General features: G+C 36.1%; 1 non-coding gene across 1 annotated transcript; it reads right to left on the reverse strand.

The window, feature by feature from the left end:
- Positions 1-4,998: 4,998 nt before the first annotated feature.
- On the reverse strand, positions 4,999-5,105 carry LOC145950203 (small nucleolar RNA R71). The gene has a single exon (XR_014428310.1). It is a non-coding gene; the product is annotated as a small nucleolar RNA R71 (small nucleolar RNA).
- Positions 5,106-5,790: the final 685 nt, after the last annotated feature.

Below are 5,790 nucleotides of genomic sequence, written 5' to 3' on the forward strand. Positions count from 1 at the left end.
TGCCTTATTTCTAAGAATTATACCAGATTCATCAAGCTTATTTCTGAAAACCCACTTGGTTCCAATAATTGGATAGTCTTTTGGTAATGGCACTAAATCCCACACTTCATTTCTTTCAAACTGATTTAGTTCCTCTTGCATGGCTATTAACCAATGCTCATCTTTAAGTGCTTCATCAATTTTCTTAGGTTCAACTTGTGACACAAATGCCATGGTGTTGCAAATATTTTTAATTGCACTTCTAGTTGAAACACCCTTACCAATGCTTCCAATTATGTTGTCCATTGATAAGTCTCTTGTGGTTTTCCATTCCTTTGGCAATTGTTCACATGTATCCTTTTGTTTCTCATGTGACTCACTCTCCTTAGACACATCATTAGGTTCATTCTCTAATAGGGATTGATCAAGCAACTCAGTTAAATCCTCAACTTCAGTTTGCCTAGTCTCTTGCTTATTTGACTCATCAAATACCACATGGACAGATTCTTCTACAACTAGAGTTCTCTTATTATAAATTCTATAAGCCTTATTATTTGTAGAGTATCCTAAAAATATTGCTTCATCAGCCTTTGCATCAAACTTCCCAAGTTGCTCTTTTCCATTGTTCAGCACATAGCACTTACATCCAAACACTCTAAAATAGGAAATTTTAGGCTTCTTTCCTTTATAGATTTCATAGGGTGTTTTCTTTAATATGGGCCGAGTCAGAACTTTGTTTAACACATGACAAGCAGTGTTAACAACATCAGCCCAAAAATATTTTGGCAAGTTTGTTTCATTCAACATTGTTCTAGCAAGTTCTTCTAAGGACCTATTCTTTCTCTCAACAACCCCATTTTGTTGAGGTGTCCTAGGTGCTGAGAAATTATGGTTTATACCATATTCCTCACAGAATTTTTGAAACAACATGTTTTGAAACTCACCTCCATGGTCACTTCTTATAGAGGTGATGTTTGAGCACTTCTCATTTTGAACAAGTTTGGCATATTTTCTAAAGGCATTAAAAGCATCATTTTTGTTTGCAAGAAACATAACCCATGTGTATCTAGAATAGTCATCAACAATTACTAAGCCATAGTAGTTTCCGCCTAAGCTCATGGTTCTTGAAGGACCAAACAAATCCATGTGAATTAATTGCAAAGGTCTAGATTTGGAAATCTGATTTTTGCTTTTAAAGCTAGCCTTCACTTGCTTGCCCTTTTGACAAGCATCACATAGTTTGTCTTTTCCAAACTTGAGTTTAGGTAGACCAACCACTAATTCTTTCCTACACAGTTTATTTAGGTGATCCATATGAATGTGTGCAGCTCTCCTATGCCAAAGCCATATATTTTCTTCTTGAGTTATTAGACACTTAGTATTTGACATTGTTATGGAATGTTCTAAGTCAAGCATATATATATTGTCTATTCTCTTACCAATGAATCTGATTTCTTTACTCTTTTTATCACATATCAAGCAACATGTATCATCAAATTCAATTTTAAAGCCTTTATCACTTAGTTGACTAATACTCAGCAAATTATGTTTCAAGCCATCAACAAGCAAAACATTTTCAATCAATGTTTGAGAGGAGGGATTACCAACATTGCCAAGTCCAAGAATTTTTCCCTTATTGTTGTCACCATAGGTAACATACCCTTCATTCTTCAATTTCAGATTTGTGAATTTTGAAGGATCCCCAGTCATATGCCTTGAGCAGCCACTATCAAGATACCAAAGTAGATTTTTGGCCCTCAAGCATTCCTACAACACAAATTCAGAGGAAAAATTTAGGTACCCATGTGAAGGGTCCTTGTTGGTTAGTTCTCAGCCTTTGACTCTTTTCAACCCAAACCATCTCTCCATTTGGAACTCCATATTTCCTAGAATAGCAGTTCCTAATTGTATGGCCTTTTTTGCAGCAGTAAAAACAAGTTGTTTGTCTAGAAAAGTTGCTTTTGAATTTTCTAAAGTTTTGACTTTTCACAAAAGCTACTTTCTTTGACTTAAATGGCATGCTCATACTTTGGTTGAAACCAAGTCCACTCCTATCAAAAGTGTTTCTTTGTTTTCCCAAAAGAATGTTCAAGTTTTCATTTCCATTAGTGAACCTTGCAAGTGTAGATTTTAAATCAGCATTTTCTTTTTCAAAAATTTTGCAATGTTCACAACTATCTTTTGAGGAGTGAGCTTCACTAAAGTTAAACATAGTTTGAAGATTTTCATGCTCATGCTTCAAATCTTCAAGCTCTTGTTCAGCTTCAATTAAAGCATTTTCATACCATTTCAGCTTGTTTTTCAACTTTGAATTTAAGGCACCTAATTTGACAGCTTCTTCATGAATTTGTATAAACGCTTCTTGAAGCTGATCATAATCCGGATTGGATTCAAGGTCAGAGTCACTTACAATTGTGTCATGGTCAGTTCCAGCCATCAAGCACAGGTTGTTCTCCTCACATTCAGATTCATCACTTGATGTGCTTGAGTCATTATCTTCCCAAGCAATGTAGGCTCTCTTCCCTTTTCCATTTTTCTTAAATTTCTTCTCCTCTTGTTGCTTCTTCAAGAGATTTGGACACTCAGATTTCATGTGTCCCGGTTTACCACATTCAAAGCAATTAAAGGAGGATGTGCTTGCTTCCTCTTTCTTGTTTGACTTCTTATTGAATTTGTAGGGGGAATTCTTCTTTCTTCTCATGAACTTTCTGAACTTCTTTACCAGCAGATTGAAGTTCTCGATTTCGGAATCATCGGAGCTTGTTTCTTCACACACCTCTTTACCTTTGGCAGATTTCAAGGCTTTCAATGACACTCCTTTGCCTTTCTTATCTTGCTGCTCATGTTCATCAAATATGTGCAGCTTTTGCTCATGCTCCCTCAACTTCCCAAAGAGAGTAGCTAATGTCAAGGAGGTCAAATCCTTTGATTCTTCAATGGCTGTTACCTTTGCTTGCCATGTTCTGTCCAAGCATTGCAGCACTTTCAAATTCAGCACTTCCTTCTCAAATTTCCTGCCAAGGTCAATGATGTTGTGTATTTTACTCGTATTTTAGCACTTTAATTCACAAGAATTCATAGCATAATCATGCATATCTTTCATGTTTTTAATAAATTTTTATATCATTTTCCTATTTTATGCTTTTCTTGGTATGTGTTGTGTTTTCTCTGAGCAGGATCAAGATTTAAGAATTAAAGAGGAAATGCTGAGCTACAAGGAAAATCACGGCCGTGATTCTAAATCACGCCCGTGATTCACCAGAGAAAATCACGGCCGTGACTCCCAATCACCCCCGTGAACGCCACTGACCCTTCATAGATGTGCTCCAGAGAAGATCACGGTCGTGATTCTCAGTCACGGCCGTGATTCACTTCGCGTCCCAGCTTTTTAAGTTTTATGTTTTATTTTTATTTTTGTAATTTTTATCTTGGTAGTTTTACCTTTTTACCCTTTTAGGTTATAAATTAGATGAGGTTAGCCTAGAACAGCACTTTTGTTTCGGAGACAGTTTTATTTAGTTTTTGACACTTGGAGAAGGTTGGGCGCCTGTGCCATCGACTCTAAGGTTTGCTTTTCTTTTATTCTTCTTTTCTTGGAGAACTACTATGAACTCCTGTGAGTAGTTTCCCTTTTTCTGGGATCAGGGCTTAGCCTCTGAGAACCTCTTTATTAATGCATTATTCAGTTTCTTAATTTTATTCCAATTCTTGATTTGTTCTTTTATATTTTATATATGAACTTTAACATTATTGTTTTCATAATAACATTAATTAAGGATGAACTGAGAGGAGAACTTGATTATAATTATGATAAACAATTAATCTTAATTTTCATAATCATAGATAATTAGGGATGAACTGAGAGGAGAACCTAATTATCGGAACCTAAAGGAACAGACTTGAGTGTTAAATCACGAGAGTTGATTTAAGCTTTCGAGGAGTAATAGATTAACAAAGATCTTAATGGGTTTAATTGAACGTAATTACCACGAGAGTAGGGATTAATTTTAATTAAACACGTCCTCGTAGCCTGAGAAGGTGCAAGGATTAAATTAGGTTAAGACTACCTTCAAGATGGAATAGAATTAATTAATGAAAATAATAATTCAATATTGTTGGAACTCTTTGTGCGAACCCTAGATTCCCGGAAATCTCCTTATCTTATCTTAAAGTTTTATCTTATTCATTAATTGCATTACTATCTCTTTTACCAGCGAATCTGATCTTATCATCTCAAAACAAACATTCTATCTGTTTTAAAATTCAAATTAAAATACTAGTAATTCTAGGTCAAACACGTAGTCCCTGTGATTCGATATTTATTACTTGACGACAACCGTACACTTGCGGTTTTCAATACATCAAGTTTTTGGCGCCGTTGCCGGGGACTACGTCTCTTGATTTAAATTACAATTATTTTAATTCGAATTTTAAAAAAAAAAAAAAATTTAAATAAATAAATAATTTTTTTTTTTTTTTTTTTAGTGTTTACTTCTCCAATTCAGATTTCACGGGTCACTTTCTTTTTTTTGCAGTGCCTTAGGATTAATGCAAAAGAGATCTCTACGTCTTGGGAAACCAACACCACTTGATCCTGAGATTGAAAGAACTCTCCTGAGAAGGAAAAGAAACCTTTCTAGAGAATTTGACATGGCTGCACAACGAGATAATTTACCGCTTCGGGATTACTCTGCACCCGTAGCTCGTGGGATACCTGGAGGGGAGATGCGAACTGGAGCTACTGTACCAGCTTCTCTGGTGAATATGCTCAAACAGAACACCTTTGGAGGACTACCATCAGAAGATCCTAATGACCACTTAGAGGAGTTCTTGGAAATCTGTGAGACCCAGCAATTTGATGATGAAGTTTCTGATGGAATGCGACTCCGCTTATTCTCACTCACCTTGAGAGATAAGGCAAAGGTGTGGCTAAGAACAGTGCCTAGAGAAAAGATAGCAACTTGGGAATTATGTGAAAGAGCTTTTCTAGAGAAATTCTTTCCTCCTTCTAAAACTAAAGAATTGAGGAAGAAAATCACTAATTTCCAACAAGGCACTGGAGAGACTATTTATGAAGCATGGGAGCGGTTCAAAGGATATCTTCAAGCATGCCCACAACATGGCTTCAACCGTTGGCTTACCATCCAATTTTTCTTTGAAGGATTGGACCAACAAAGCACCATGATATTAGACTCAGCAACTGGAGGATCTTTCATGGGGAAACCTATTAATGACTGCATGATTATTTTGGAAAATGTAGCCTCAAATCACAGCCAATACAGTGAAAGAGAAGTCACAGCAAGGAAAGGAACTCCGGGGCGATATGAAGTGAACAATATTGAGTTACTCTTAGCAAAATTTGATACTCTTAATCAAAGATTAGACAAGATGGAAAAAGCTAAGGTTAATTCAGTGGCTACAAATCAAGTATGTGACCTTTGTAGGGAACAAGGGCACACTGCAGTAGATTGTACCTCAATTTTTACTGGAGAAAAAGAAGATACTACTGAACAGGTGGTAGCTTCTCATAATTTCTATGACACTCCTCGAAGAGAGAGGAGTAATCCATATTCCAACACATACAACCCTGGTCGGAAGAATCATCCTAACTTTTCTTGGAAGAATAACCCAGTTCAAGGAACTAGCAATCAGCAACCTAATTTCCGTCCGTCCAATCACTTCATTAATGGGGAAGGAAATCCAGTACAGACACCCTCAATTCAACAAAGTGTTTCAAGATTAGAAAACCTTATGGAGAATTTTGTCACTAATCAAAAACAGACCAATGATTCAATGGCAAATTCTATTCAA

This window comes from Cajanus cajan, chromosome 7 (genome assembly GCF_000230855.2).
Source record: "Cajanus cajan strain Asha chromosome 7, NIPB_CcT2T_4, whole genome shotgun sequence".
Taxonomy (NCBI): domain Eukaryota; kingdom Viridiplantae; phylum Streptophyta; class Magnoliopsida; order Fabales; family Fabaceae; genus Cajanus; species Cajanus cajan.